Below are 15,953 nucleotides of genomic sequence, written 5' to 3' on the forward strand. Positions count from 1 at the left end.
GAACTGAGCAAATACTCTGATGGAGCTTTTCTATAATAATGGACAAGAGATTTTTGATAGTATCTTTTTTTCTGCTGGAGAGGTATATGGCAAATGTTCAGATTGTACTTTCTAAAGTGTTACCATGTATAGTCCTAAAATCACAGATGATCTCATATAGCCCTGACTGGTGATCTTTGGTAGTCCTTTCAACATATGTTTCTGTTTTGGCATTCCAAAATAAATTTGTATTGTCTTCAAACAAGCTGTATTTAGAGATCATTAAAAATATATTAATGCTAAAACAATCCTCAAACCCAGCTACTATCTCATGGTATGTTTGAATGGTGTAATGTTTTCTACATGTACCATAAGAAATAGAGTACTTTCTCTTTATAGCTTGCTCTCAGTCTACTCCTGTGTGTATAAGTATGTGAGTAAACGTATATGTATGTGAGTAAATGCATATGTATGCATAGGGATAAGCAGGCACATGTATTCATGCATATGTATGTGTACATAATTAACTATATATATATATATATATGTACAGAGAGACAATGTCAATCAGTGAACCTGATTTAACATTGGTGTAAGCACACCAAATTCAGCTATGGGACCCCCCCAAAAAATGTCTAGTAGAAGTTCACAGGCCTGTTCTATTTCATAAGAGATGTAGAATAAAATAAACTCTATGTGTAATAAATAGGCAGATCTTATTGATAGATTGACACATAGACATATACATATATCTCCACCATGCACACAACTTGCTGAAAATGAAATGCATTTCCAGTTACATTATTTTAAATCGAGCAAAGGTAAGATTTCCTGAAAACAAAACAAAACAAAACAAAACAAAAAAATCTGGGAGGAGACAGCCAGAAAGCATCAAAGAAAAGTTGAGGATGCGGGAACGCCAAGGTGCTATACAGTAACAGCTGTGTTCTTCTGCCATCCTGAAATTCTGTGCACTAAGCAGCAACCTGACAGACACAGGGCTAAAAGTGTTGCCAGGGATCAGTGCCACACAAAAGCATCCCAGCCAGACACATCGCTCTGCAGACACAGTGGCTTCATCCCAAGGTTTCCATCATACCGACAGATCCTCTTGGTGTAGGAATTATCCTTGAGGTGTTTGATCCACTGAGCTCAGAGTAAAAGCTGGTGGAGGTGCACTGCCAAAAAGGAAGTGGGCAAGGACGAATGTACACGCGAGTCTCTTACACTGTTCAGGCACCATGGCAATTCTTGGTCTGAGGCAACTGGTCTGGGAACACAGGTAGGTGACTTCGGATTAAACTCATTCCTAACCCCACCTGCAGAAGCCTTTCCCCATGCACTATAATGATGCACGTTACTATGACTTCATTTTCCTTGAAACAGTCATAAGTTCTGGCTGGGACTGAGTTTACCAAAATTGCTACTGACAATCCAAGCACATGTTATAAAGTGGGACTTAACAGGTGAAACTGAGATACCGAGGTTTTACATGGCAGTTGTGTTAGCTTTGTAAGGGGTAGTCTTGTTAAGAGCATTGTGAGATTTTTGCTGGAAATTCCAATGGTTTGTGCTTTGTCAGAGAAAAAAATTGATTCATCTAAAATATCTGTCTTTTCTAAAATATCCAATAGGAAACATTATTTCCCTCATGATCCTGACACTAATTTATTCTTTCATGGAGAAGCACATCAAGTTACCTCAACTGAGAGATCACAGTCTCATTATGCAACTGGAAACATGCATGACAACGAAAAGGCAATGGTCCTTGCACTGAAGAGTTTAAGGATTCACCAAAAAAAAAAAAAAAGGAGCAGTGAAAGCTGGGAACTGCAATAACTTTAAGCATTTAGGTCTCACTAGTGAAAAAGAAGAAAAGGTATCTAGAAATATATCCATCCCTGAAGACACAGGAGCTATATCACCGATGTCTGTATATTTATATGCTTTTCTGTCCCTTTTTTATCCCATTCTGCTTGTCTCCATCTTCTTCCCCTTTTTAAGCACTATCCATTGTGAACACTTTCCGACAACCAGTAGCCATTCAATCCCCAAGTAGTACTACCTCTGCTGATTGTATGGATTTGTATAGATTATATTGGTCTTCTTGATGCATGAATTAGGTTTCTGTGTTTCTTTTCGGAAGCTACACTGAGCACTTCCTAAATTATCTCCAAAACTATAAATAAAATGGAAATAATATCTACTGCATTGGCAAGAATCTAAATGTTTTCATTTTTTCCCTTTCTCCTCCTCATCCCAAATAAAAAAACGTTTGTGGGTAATTGCTACAGTTGATGCTAAGACCATTGAAGCACTATTGTATGTCTGCATGCTCTTCTTATGAACATGGAATTTCTAAGCACAGGAAGCAGTAAGACTGATGTCCTTGGTTTGTTTGTTCAGACCTAGTTATTGAGGCATAAATAGTGTGCTGTGTAACACACAAAATGATCTAGGAGTACCTATAACATGCAGGTACAGTGAGACCTAGAAAAGCAGAGTGCCCAGTGCTAAAACAGAGAACCAGCACTACCCGATTTCCTTGCCCTAGTCTTACATAGCTTTGGCAAGTAACACCAGATTTTCCTCTTTTGCAATAGAACGGAATTCACTATGTGACTACCTTAGAGGAGCATGTAAAGCTTGAATATTAACATCAAAAAACTACAACCTCTCATCTTCATTCCTTCCCCTTTCCCCCTCTCCAAAAGAGCTTTCTTCCAAATGGACACTGATTTTAAGCTATCACAAGTAAAATTCATTGCTACATTTGGTCTGTTTTTATTTTAAGAATATGAGAACAATACAAAAATGTATGAAAAATGATGGGTTAAATGATCTCTCCTGAGTCACTGTGGTCTATCATCTCATACTTAATTACATTTTAAAACAAAGCAAGCATACACTTGAACTGATAGAGCATAATGGCTGCTTTGGTGCTGTAGATGTGCATGTAAAGACTTAAAGCAACACATGGATTACTGAACTGACAGGCCATGACGGTAATCCAAAACAGCCGTGATGGTCTCTACTGTAAATTCTTATTTCATGGACCCCTGACACAGTGGATGGCAATACGATAGAGGTTTATAATAGAAATGCTGACACAACCTTATCTATAGCTGTGCAAATGGTGTCACTATAATTAAACTTTACAACCTGAGCACCACTAGGCAAGTTGCTAGGTTTTAATCATATTAATCAGAGCTTGCATGTTTCAATTGCCACATATTATCATGCAGCGTGCATTAAAAAAAAAAATAGGAAGATTCTCTGTCGTTAAAAATCATAGCTGTTACAAAACACAGAAGAATATCCAAACAGTTATCTATAAGTGCAAAAATACTGAACGAAAAGCTCAATCAGTCATCATTTTTTTTTGCTTTGCTTTCCAAATCATGGGTTTAACATAATAGCCACCAAAAGTACTCTGAATACATTACAAAAATAACACCAAATAGTAAAAAAGCTTCATTAAGATCTGCCTTGTATGTTTCGTTTTTTCCTGTCAGCAGTAAAACAAGTCCACTGTCTTCAGTGAGAAGAACAGTCAGAAGCCTGCTCTTTCAGAGGAGGCACTGAGATTATTCTTCATGCACTGCTGTTTTCTTTAAAAGTCAGCTTCCCAGTGCTCACAAGGAGTGGGTGACAAAACTCCCACTGCTTTCAGTGGTCTGAGATGTGGAGCCTGGGAATGTTTTATGTAAATATTTCTCTTCACATTTTCTCTTCATTTGTCCGAGTGAGTTACAGTTTCACTTCAGCAAGGAAAGTTTCCTCTTAAAGAAACTATATTTGGTGCAAACTGAACAGACATTGCATTGGAGCTGAAAGCTTCTGTTTTATCGAGTGGGTATTGCTAACTACAACAATGACATTAGTCTATAAATAAAACTCAGTTGCTCACCACCTTCTATAACCTTAAATTTGCAAATCATTGCTTGCTGCATGCCAGTTTACATGTACGATGTGATATATCCCCACACTGTCAATGCCTACTCTTTTAGAGCACCTGTTTCATAACACTTTCTGTAGACAATTGTACATTCTTTTAAGAAGGGTGGTGTGTCACAAGAAGTCCCCTAAGGAATTAAATGGAAAGAGCATGCCTGTAATCGTGTGGGGGGGAACAGAGCACACCATGGACATTTCTGAAAATTATAAGAGCTGTAGCAATGCACTGGAGTTGCCATAGTGTTATTCTGACCCCTGAAGGATGGAAACAGAGTTAACTCCATATCCTTTTTTCCAATTTACTCAGTATACTCTATGAATGTCAAACTCTAAACTACATTAGCAGGATTTATTAGTGCTTGCCCAGACTTATCCTCAAGAAATATGGAAATAGTCATGAACTAATGGTGAACCAACTTTGAAATACTGATTTTTTCAGGGAAGTAGAGGAAAAAAATGACTTTCAGGCTGGTTCCGTGGCAAAATTACTGTGAGTTTGATAACACGTTAAATCTAGTAGGTATGTGAAGATCATGTTTATCAAGAGATGTAAAGCCCACTCTGCCCTCACCTCTCATTAACTGAAAAGTATTTTAGTGAAATTTTGCTACAACGAATTCAGAGTGAAGTGAGGAAGGACACAGGCCAGTGATGATAAGATCACTTATTTCAGCTGAGTTAAGATTTCATCAGGCTTACATTCTTCAGAAAATACATCCATTAGAGGTATGGGGCCTCAGCAGTGCCTTTGCAAGCTTATCTGTCTTCAAGGAGTACACTTCAACAACCTTCTCCCCCACCTCCCCCGAAAAGATAGGAAAAGTGATTTATGATTCTAAAAGGGGTATTAAAGCAAAGTATGTCCTGATACTACTATCATCTTTGTGGACAATTTGCTAAAAGAGTCCATCTGAGTTAAACCGATGGGACTCCTGTCACACCTTTGCTCTTCACCTACTCCCTTTTGAGATGCTTGAAATGCGTTAATGGACTGCCTTTTAGTTTCCCTGTAAATGTAACAAGTAGACTAGGCTGTTATAGCCAACAATTCTTTTTTTCTAAAATCAGTCATGCTGTATTCTAAAATACCGAAGCAGCATCCTGCTAAAGCTGTGAGGTAGTCATTGCACACAGCAAGAGGGATGCTACCGATGTTAAGAGCCGCACATACACAGGGTGAAACAGCAGCAGCTTTGCCTTGAGCAGGGGAAGAGGGGTCAGCAGAAAGACGTGTTCAGAGGTAGGCAACGGCGAGAGGGGGAGGAAGATCAAATTTAATTTCATTTTTGTCCCTCCTACGCTCAGCTGTTGCCATGCACTGAAGTCCCAGGTTGCTGTGTGACCTTGCCAAGGAGCACACAGCCGGATCTGCTCAATGGGTCCATTGTGCAGCCTTGCACGAGCTTTTCTGGAGCCCTCTCTGCAGGTGTGGCTGAATGAGCAACTCAGCAGCCTGCTCCTTCATCAGCTCCCCATCCCGGGGAAACTCCACCAGGAGAACACTGATGCAAAAGGCAGCATGCAAGAGGCAAACCCCTTGTCAGGAGCTGAGCAAGGATCTCCCCTCCTCTGCCCAGGTCTCCATCCCCCACTGGCAGGAGCATGACAAAGTTAACCCAAGTGATTGATACGCTACATGAGGGTATTATTCCACTATCGGCGACTGATGCCACTGATGTAATCAAGTTACATAATAGCCGTCTTTGCACAAATACATCCATCTTCCTACAGATAGATCTGCATATCTTCTTCCATCCATTATGCATGAACCCACCAGCAGTACATAAGGGTATATATTTTCACACACACTATATAACTTTAGCATTGCAGTGCATCATACTGCACAACGTCATCACTATCGATTCCGTCAACCTTCCCCCATTCTCTCTATCAGAATTGATTTTGCAGAGAAAGATTACCAATGTGCATTGCTTGGATCCCTTTATATCTTTAAAGGCTGAAGTGCTTCCCTTGCTCACCTCTGTTCTTAAGACGACAATCTTTTCTCTCCTTTTTCTCCCTGTCTCGCTTCACACCACAACTAACAGAGGAATTAATTCACACACAGTCCCTCAGCCAGATGCATGTATGTATGAAAATACCAAAGGCAGCATCTCGGTTTGCAAATCTTCAACTCCCATACACGTGGTCTGAGGTTTCAGTAGGTAACTTATCTGGTGAAAAAAATATTTTATACGAGCAAGTGGATGACAGATTTTCAGGCTAGTGACATTTACAACATTTCTCTCCTACTGATTTTTTTTTTTTTTTTCCTTACCATCCCATAGTTTATAATTTCCTGGTAGGATTTACAGGAACAGTTGTAATCCTAAATTACCAGTGGCATTTAACCCTCTTAACACCAGAGTACTTTATCATGATTAATAAGGATCACCACCTTAAAGTTTAACAACTTGAAAAGCAGGATTTCTCTACCTCCATTGCAGCTATGAAATGCAGCAGAATGCTGCACAGAGTTGGAAACATTTGTTTTAACCAGCGGATGGGATCCGATCTCATTTTAAATAGACTCCATCACGGAGAGCTTCTCTACTACCACATACCAGTCAAAAATATGATAACTGGGAAAAAGAGGGAAAAAAAATTAAAGACTCCTTGCTTTTACAGTACTCTCCCAAATCCGGAGGGTGCAAGAATAGAGAGGGAGGAAGATTGATTTTTTTTTTTTTTTTTAAATTTATGGCAAAAAGCACTCACCGGAAGACCTACTGCAGTTATTCCACTCAACTGCCAATAACGGCTGGAGCCCCTCGCATCAGGGTAATGCAGCAATCCCGAAAGTACCCATTTCAACCACACGCCACCAAGTTTAGCAATGCCGGGCTTTTGCCTGGATAAAATGACCTTACCCACAGGAGTCTCCTGAAATATCCCTCCGGTGCAATCAGTCAGCGGGGCGAGTGCCGGTCACCACACTGCGCACTCGGCCGGAGAAGCCCCGTGTTTACTCCTGGGGCTTAGCTGGCCGCGAGTGCCGCGGACGCGGTGCCCATCCATCCACCGGTGCCAGCTCCGCCGCGGGCGCAGGTAATTCCATACAGACTTCGGCGCTTCCCCCACCCCCCCGCCACCCCGAGTCGCCCCTTCCTTCCTAGTTCAGAAAGTGCCCGCGTCGCCGGCGGGAGGTGCCATCCAGGTGCGGTGAGGGGGGAGGGGGGGTAGGAGGGGGCGGCCGGCCTTGGTGCCTCCGCGCCGCCCGCGGACAGCTCTGCGCCGCTGCCGCCGAGGGCCGATCTGGGCTGCCGCGCACAAGTATCCGGCGAGCGGGCGGTCCGGCGCAGGTTCCTGGCGCTGGGCGACTGTGGGGAAAGCGCTGCCGGGGGGTCCCGGGGGAAGGGTGCTTCCCGGGTCCTAGCACCCTCACCTCCCCCCCCCCCCAAAAAAAAAAAGAATAATAAAAAAAGGGGGGGAAGGGAGAAATCTCCAAAGGGAAAAAAAGAAAGGAAAAAAATCGGTTGTCCGCTTGCCCCGAACGATACTATTTCCCGGTGAAAAAGACAAGTGAAGAAGAGGAGATCTTGATTGATAACCACAATCCACCCAAAATATCCTAAGGAGCAGAGGCAGAGAGGGAGAAGAGGGAGCGAGGCGAGAGAAACTGCAGTGCATAAATGATTCCTGTGTTTCTACGAGATGGGCTCGTTCAGCGGAACGCGCCCTCCGCCGGGCCGCCAGCCGGCAAGAAGGTACCGTGGCTGCCACCCGATGGACACCTCGGCACTCGCCCCGCCAGCGCCAGCTTCGGAGGAGGGTTTTTTGGGAGGGGGGCGCGGGGGTGGGGAGAGGAGAGGAGGGAGCGAGGCGGGGAGGGCCCTTTAGAAGGGATCCTGGAGAAACTCCTGAGTACTGGGGCCTCCCGCCCGCCGCCTCCGCCCGCAGCGCTGGGGCCTCGCAGAGACCGCCCGGGGCTGGGGCAGGGGCTGTGGCGGGAGCCTGAACGCGGTGCGCGCAACATGCGCGGGGTCATGCGGCTTCTCTTTTCCTGTTGTGGTTTATTTCCCACCCTCCCCTTCCCCTCCGGTTTCCGAAGCGAAGTGTTGTTTTAGGAGAGATGATACATTATCTATTCTTGGATTTTTATAAGGCAAACTGTGGGCCTTGCTGTTGCCATGGGATCTTCTTTGTGCGAACTCTCTGAACTGTGTGGGAACAGTTTTATTTCCTTCCCTTCAGATTTTTTCTTTTTTTTTTTCCTTCTCTGTAACTCTTCTGAAGATATGTATCAAAATGTAACTGCATTATTGCCAATTAAGATTAACAGCAGCTGCAAGGTGCATCTAATTAGGAATGTTAATTACTTCGTGAAATAAATAGTCATTTGCAGATGTTTATAATACTAAACAAGTGTTCTCTAAAACGTAACTCTGTGAAATTCTGACACTTCCCCCTGATAAATTTGATCACATTTCTGCACAAAGGCATGGAGGAGTAGACTCCCCCTCTTCCATGGCACTGACCCTGCAGGTGCACACTCAGAGGAAGAGATGCAGAGCTGCCTGTGTTTAGGTAGAAAGGCAGACTGTTGGGTCAAAGGCATTTCATACTGTTATAATCCATTGCAGGATGTGGGAGAGTGAAGGAGAGGGAAATATCTGAACAGCGTGAAGTAAACGTGTGCAGTTATGTATCTGTTTATGTTTGTGTGAATGGTGCTTTCCAAAACAGGAACAAAGAGTCTAGGCAATATTCTGTTACCACTAAATCCATTCTGGCTTCCTTGTAGGTCCACAGAGAAGAATACAAACTGCTACAGTTGTTAAATGCCCAACACCTGAGGGGAGGAGAGGGGAGGGAAGGGGAGGGGAGGGAAGGGGAGGGGAGGGGAGAGGAGGGGAGAGGAGGGGAGTGTTCATTATGGATCATGATAAAGGATTATCCATAGGCATATAAAGTGCCATGAAGAGTCAGTGGGTTGCAGGAGAGGTGGGAGCTGTTGCATCATTTGTGGAGCTCACTCATACCCCACCCTACTTCTCCTTATGATAACAGAATGGCATTCTTCATGTTGGGTAAAAAGTAGAGGAAACTTGAAATGAATGTAATGACCAGTAGTCCAAATTCAATTTAAAAAGACAAAAATTAATGTGACTGGTTAAGCCCAGCATTCAGATTCTGCTATGCTGAGCGATCCATGTGTGTAGGTTGGTAATGAGACATGAAAAACTTTATGGGATTCTCTTTGTGGATCAGTGCAGGGCATTTTAAGTTAGCTAAATGACTCATGCTATCTACTTAGAGAGCTGGTTTAGGTGCTTGATTTAGAAGCCCAGGCATCTTAGTGGGTTGAGAGAGGGAAAGAAAGGGCCTCCCAACTTTGATTCTCAAAATTATCCCTTGGGAGAACTTCTTTCTCACCACTGAGGAGCAATCCCACGCTCCCAGCACTTGTACCATCATTATGTGACATCAAGAGTCTTCTTCCTGCCTGGACAGAACAAGTGCTCAAGGCTGTTCGTGCTCTGCAAGGGCCAGAAAGTAAGAAGGAGGAACTTGGAGTTAACACATCAGCCAGGCACTTGGCACATTCATGTTCAGTTCCTGATGTTTTACAAATTTCTCTTCCACTGATAGGCAAGTAATTTAATCTCTTTGAGCTTTTGTTCCTTCTCTGTATAATGTGAGTTAACATTTTGTATTCACAAGGGTGCAGTGAAGATAAAAAGGCATTAATGTTTGTAAGGTGTTCGTACACAGTGGTCAGTGGGAGCTATATAAGTTCCCAGAGAGGCTGATTATGGGTCTGGCAGGAGAAAGGGAAAATGAGAAAGGGTGAAAGCCAAAAGATGTGAAGAAACTACAATGTAATTGCCAAAATGGCTCAAATCAAACTAAGAAAAGCTGTAGACCATTCGCATGTGCAGAATACAAACCGCCTGCATTCTTGGATTAAATTCATCCCTGGGTTAAGGCAATTGGATTCAGATAATTTCTCAGTTACTGAATTGCTATGATAGAAATGCAGTTGTATGGACACAGGTAAAAGCAATTTTAGAATTTTTTCTCATCCACATACTGAATCTCTGGCTTTGTCCTCCCGTTAATAAGTATGGCGTATATAATATAAAAGGGGATCTCCTTTGTCCTTATAATGGCTTGACTGTTTTCAAGATATTTCACCAGAGTGAGAATCAAAATCTTATCTGTTTTCTGAACATTGTTTTAGTTCTGTGGCACTCAATGCATGCTGAATGGGTTAATATGAATGAGTAGTGTACCTTGTACCTGCACCATGTGTAGGATCCTGAGGCATTTTGTCCCTTGAAGTAAGGAAGAGGCACAAACCACATTCTCATGTATACTTCAGTAAGAGACTTGAAAAGGATTATCCCATTTAATGTGTATTATTGAAAGCAAAACAGCGCAGTCAAAGTAAACTTCCTTTTCTAAAAAAGTAATACATATTTAAAATGAAAGGGCTGACCGGGTACATGGCTTTAAAGAGAGCTAAGATCATGCAGAACACTTTCAGTTAGTAAATTAAACCTGCTTGGACGGGTATTACCTAAGAGCTGATACCATCTCTTAGCTACATGGTGTCCTTCATAACTTCCTGGCCTCATGCTCACCTTGCTGGCAAGTCTGTCCAGAGAGGCCAAAGACTGGCAGGGTGTGATTTCTTGCTACCTACCTGTGGAGTTCAGATATCAAATAATGTTTCTGTTTGTATATTTACTTCCCACTTTTTAGCAAATGCAATGGGAGAAACTGGGCAAGTATTATAACACAAAACAACAGTATTCGCACATTCTTTTGCTTAGTGTGTGTATAATAGAACTGTGCCATGATATAAATCTAACAGCATGGAAAACAAACATAGTTTTTAAGATGAAAAAAATAATGAAATAAAAATTTCTGAAATATGTCTTTACTCCCCCCACTAAAAACACCGAATAGAAGTCCTGCTCATGTAGAAATCTACACTTGAACCTTGTAAACTGCGGTCTCAATCTAATTACTAAACACTTTCATTAAAGCAAAAAGGTCAGCATTTTATCTTTTTTTTTTGGTCTCCTTTTCAAAACACAATTGCACTGATCTTATTAAAAACAGATTCCCTTTTTGTCCACTTTTGGCATGGCTAAATACTGTGAAATGCTTCAGAGAGAACAAGGTAAAACCTGAAAACTGCTGTCTGGTTAACTTCTCTGATTCTCCTTGTATTTCTGTGTATTTTTATATTTTTAATTTATATATAATTGCATTTTATTTATGCTGTGTGCTTTATATATTGTACATCATCATATTTTTAATAAGTCCAGGCAAGAGTGTTCAAGAGAGCAGATATTTTGAAAAGAATAATCCATAATTCCATGTCATATGAAAATTTCAAAAGCAATTTCCTTTACAGAGGAGCCTGGCTCTAAAGAGTACATATCTAGTCAGGGAATAATACTCATCTTGTAACTAAGAGATTTAATCACAACAATTCTTGTTTATAGTTTTAACTGCAAATTACATTTTTCTCTTCCTGAACTGCACATACCTTTCTGTTAAGTATAAGCATGCTGTATTCACTGCTGAGCTATGTTGTCCCAGATGCTTCTTTTACCATGCTTTTCTTCTTGGTACCATTTTTGTGTGACTAAACCAGGGGCTTTGTGCAGAGCACGTCACACAGCTCAGGATACTTGACACACAGCTCTGCAAAGGCTTTGCTATCTCTATATCCAGCCCAGACAAGGCTTCCTATGTCGGGCAGGCATCAGTTGTAGGTGGCCTGAACAAAGCACTATGACACCTGTAGAAGTGACATTACATAAAAGCTAAATAACTTGTTACTACTTGAGTGGGAGGATACTTTCATTCAGAAAGCCATTCCTTCAAAACATGCATTTCATTGACTCATACTGATTAAAGACGATGGAATTAGATATTCATATAAAAAATAGCTTGGTTGTCCTGCAACCTACTGTGTTAACCTACTTTAGCAAAGGATAATGTCAAGATAATTAAATGCTCATCTCTTGCACATTTTTAATTTTGTAGAACAAATGATTACTTGCTGTTCCTCTGGTCTCTCATTAGGATACCTCAAATGAAGATAATATTCATCCATAAGCTACTTAGAACATATAGCTTATATTTATTTAAATAGTAATCTATCACAAGATGAGAAAAACAAAAAGATGAGGTGCATTCATGCATTAAAAGTAATATTTATATGTTTCATTTCAGACTTGCTGTTTTTTTTTTATCAAAGACCTAACAGAAGGCAGCAATAACGGATTATTTTCCTTTGAAGATGTGCTTACTTTTAGAATATTCAGCAATATAAATCTCATCCAATTCTTATAAAGTCAATAGAAAGGCTTCTACTACTTCAATAGCAGGTACAGCAGGTCTTGCACTCCTCTTATCCATTCAAAGATCACAAATTGGAGATGTGAAATGTAAGCATTATTTGGAAAAAAGATTCCATAAAATAATTGACCTGAGTTAGAACAGGAATCCACCTTGACCAGCGATGTACGCCCAACAGTGGGTGATAAAGGCAGGGCTGATGAAAAACAAAAGCAACGCTTGTATAATATACCTCCCAACTTGTGACAGTTGTCAGTTTAGGGATTTTCACTTTTTTTCATGAGAAAATGCTGATCATGAATATGAGAAGAGTTAGAAATTAAGAGACAAATGTGATCTGGGGAAAAAAAAAAAAAAAGCTAAAGGAAAAAGCAAGAAAGCAAGCAAAACCTTGTTGAGTCATCTAGCTGCTTTGTGAAAAAATGAGGCTTAGTCTTCCTATTTTATTTTTTTCATTCAAAAAATTGCCAGCAGGTGGAAGAGGTGCCAGGAGAACTGATTCCACTGGCTGCAGCTCCCTCCTTGTGGTGCTGCTCCCCTGCCCGGGACACTGCCCAGCTCCTTCTCCACTGCCCACTGCAGCTGCTGAACCCCTCTGCATAGATGCCTGGGCATGCATAGTGGATGTTATACACAATTTAATACACAATTCATACACAATTGTTATACACAATTTAATAAATATTTTTAAAGAAGTCCTAGGCATCTATTAAAAGCTGCCCAATGTCGCTCTGAGATGCAGTGTTGGTACTGTTTGCATGAGTGAGGTTCAGGTGGTCATCGTGTTGTTAATAGGCACATAATACAAATTTTCTTCTTTTGATTGCAGGGTTTTCTGTTGAAGCACTCACCACTAAAATGACTTCTGCAGCTTTGATGCACGTAGGCCAACCTAGATGTGAAGAAGTCATGTAGGTCAGTGTAGCAGTGGGACTGCCAGAAGCAGGGCAGTGAGGTGTTCACTCAAGTGCGGCTCCGTAGGAGCAAATTCCCAAAGAACCACAGTTACTTCCCCCCTGACGTACATAAGTACTAAACTTTCATATATCTAAGAGTGTGACTGACAAAACCAAATTTGAATACAGAAACCGCCTGTGTAGATGTAAACCACTTTGACAGGAACAGGCTGAAGTTTAGCTGGTTTAGTGTTCAAGAGTAAAAATATCCTTTGGAAAGTTATGAAGCAGAATAAGAGACCACTAAAATCAAAGCTGTGTGAATTACCTACCTCACAGAACTTGTGAATCAATTACAATAAAGCTATACGTGTCAAAATTAATTAACCTAAGAAATGTTTGCTAGCCAGTGTTGCTGATTTTCTGTCTCCCTCCTGCACGTGCACACATGTGCATACAGAGGCACTTGATTTTGTGCTTACCAAGGCATCCAACTTAGTAACTTTATCCCAGTTATTAATGACCTAAATCATTAGGGTTTATGTGCAGTTAATACATTTTGTAGCTTCATTTCGCCATTTGGATGCCATGAGGAAACGCAGACTTCTACATTCAAGTATGGTCTGCACTTGTGGAAATAAATTAACTGAGGGCAAGACAGGGACAATGCACACAATGGAAAAAGGGAGGGGAATACCAGGTTCTTCGTTAGATGTATGACAGACCTTGATTAAAATACCTGGACAGGAAGAATGTAGGAGTAGAGCTATATTATGGACTACCTATCTAAGATTGTGACGATAACTGTAAGGGACTTTAGAAAGAACGATACAAAACCTCAGTTACTGTGTGTGGACTACATAAGCTTTACAGTGGAACATGACATGGTGATTATAGTTTAGGACATAATAAATACTTGCTGTTTGCAGCAACTAAGGAAAAAACTCACAAAATGAGAAATAGCTCTTTAGTTCTGAACGGTGCACAGGACCTAGTTCAAAAGCCAATTATTTAAGTACCACTGTACAATAATCACTGTGAAGTATTCAAATTGCAGGAGCAAATTTCCCTAGATCCCTCCAAAAAGATATGAAACAACATCACCTTCTCCTACTGAACTGTTGCTGTACTGTAAAGAGGGGCCTTAACACATGGAAATTAGTTAAAATGAAGTTAAAAATAAACACCAAAAAGGATAAAAATGTTAGCTGGTGTGAAGGAGACTGTTCAAAGTCATCATGTTACATGCTCAGTGAGTGAACTCATCAGTCCTTAAAAAAGAACTAGTTTGATTCAGCAAGAGAGTACATGGTCTGTTAGAAATAGAAAAAAACAAAATCTTTGCAATGTGAAAATAATAGCCCAGTACTTGAAAACCATATGTAGTAAATTAAATGTAAATCTATATCAACTCAGCCCAGACAAAAATGTTGAGAATCAACTCACTAACAGCATACATCATAAAGAAAATTATTTTCAAACTCATTAGAAGATGAAGCTTGTCATTGTTGGTAATAGCAGATGTTCCAGTAGCATGAGAATTAGTAGAAGAAATCAGCGAACAGAGCAATAACAGCTTGCAGAATATTACGTTTACAGATAATATTTTAATTGTTTTAATATGTATGAGATAAATAACCCTAAGGACGTTAAAGCAATTATTGCTAGCATAATTTGAACTCTTTGATTCCACAAAAATCTGGTGGTACTCACAAAAGAGTAATCAATAACACTTTCAAAGTTAATATTTAACAGTCTTAATAGAAAACCTAAACAAACAAACAAACCCCATCAAGAATGATTGGGACAGAAACGGAAAACAGAACTTGAAAGAAACATTGTGCCATTGTATGAATTCATAGTGCCCTTTGATCTTGAATATGAAATGTGATTAGGTCACCCTTTCTCAAAAAAGTCATTATTAGTAATTAGCATCAAGCAAAGTAATTAGCAAGGAAATAGATGAACAACACATTTACTCAGAGAAATGGAAGAACCCTAAACAGTCTAGATCTGTGTGGCTTGCAAAAGATGATACAGAGGGAAATAGAAGTGAGATCTCTAAATAGCATAGTGTAAGGATCAATGTTTTCATTATACAAGAAGGAGGAAGCAGCCAGTGAAATTAGGATGTGGTGTGTTCAAAAGAGATGCATAACAAATAAGTAAATTCTACAATTCATTCATTGCCTCAAGATGTTTTGAAGGCTGAAGTATAAATCAGTTCTGAAAGTTTAAATACATTCTTGATGGAGAGGTCCCTCGTTTGTATTAAACAATAATCTGACTACAACTTCCCAGTCAGAAAATGCCTGAACTACATGTGGCCAAGGTGGAAGGACACACCAGAGAAAGATCTCAGTCTACTCTGCTTGTTTCTTTCACCATATGCCCAGGCTTCTTTTACTAGTCATTCTTAGAGACAAGACAGTGGACTGGCTATGTCTTTGTGCTGACTCCCTGTGACTTTTTTTTGCTTTTGCGATATATGGACTGTGAAGGTTTTGCATTACTGAAAGAGTTAATGTACATTATGCAGGGTTAATGCAAAACATAATCTGGAAAAAAAATGACAAGGAATGTTGCTTACCTGGGTTTAATGTACAGGATTTCAATTTTTCATTGGTGTTTACTTCTAGCTAAAAAGCGAGTAAAACACCACTACCAGGTAAGAGTTCCTGCATTGATTCAATGCTCATTTTTACACATGCAAGTAGGCAGATATTATTAATGCAATAGGATCAAGGCCAAGAGAGCCTGAAAAAGGAAATTCAGGCTGAATTTTAGTTCTGTCTGTCA

At 40.5% G+C, this 15,953-nt stretch overlaps 1 protein-coding gene across 1 annotated transcript in view; it reads right to left on the reverse strand.

Moving 5' to 3' along the window:
• The window catches only part of IL1RAPL1 (interleukin 1 receptor accessory protein like 1), a 735,854-nt gene extending 728,185 nt beyond the window's left edge, over positions 1–7,669 (reverse strand). Inside the window, exon 1 of the mRNA XM_065849798.2 lies at positions 6,807–7,669. The gene's annotated coding sequence lies outside the window, so the exon portion shown is untranslated. The remainder of the gene's footprint in view (positions 1–6,806) is intronic.
• Between the last annotated feature and the right edge of the window lie 8,284 nt (positions 7,670–15,953).

Source organism: Patagioenas fasciata, chromosome 1 (assembly GCF_037038585.1).
Source record: "Patagioenas fasciata isolate bPatFas1 chromosome 1, bPatFas1.hap1, whole genome shotgun sequence".
NCBI lineage: Eukaryota > Metazoa > Chordata > Aves > Columbiformes > Columbidae > Patagioenas > Patagioenas fasciata.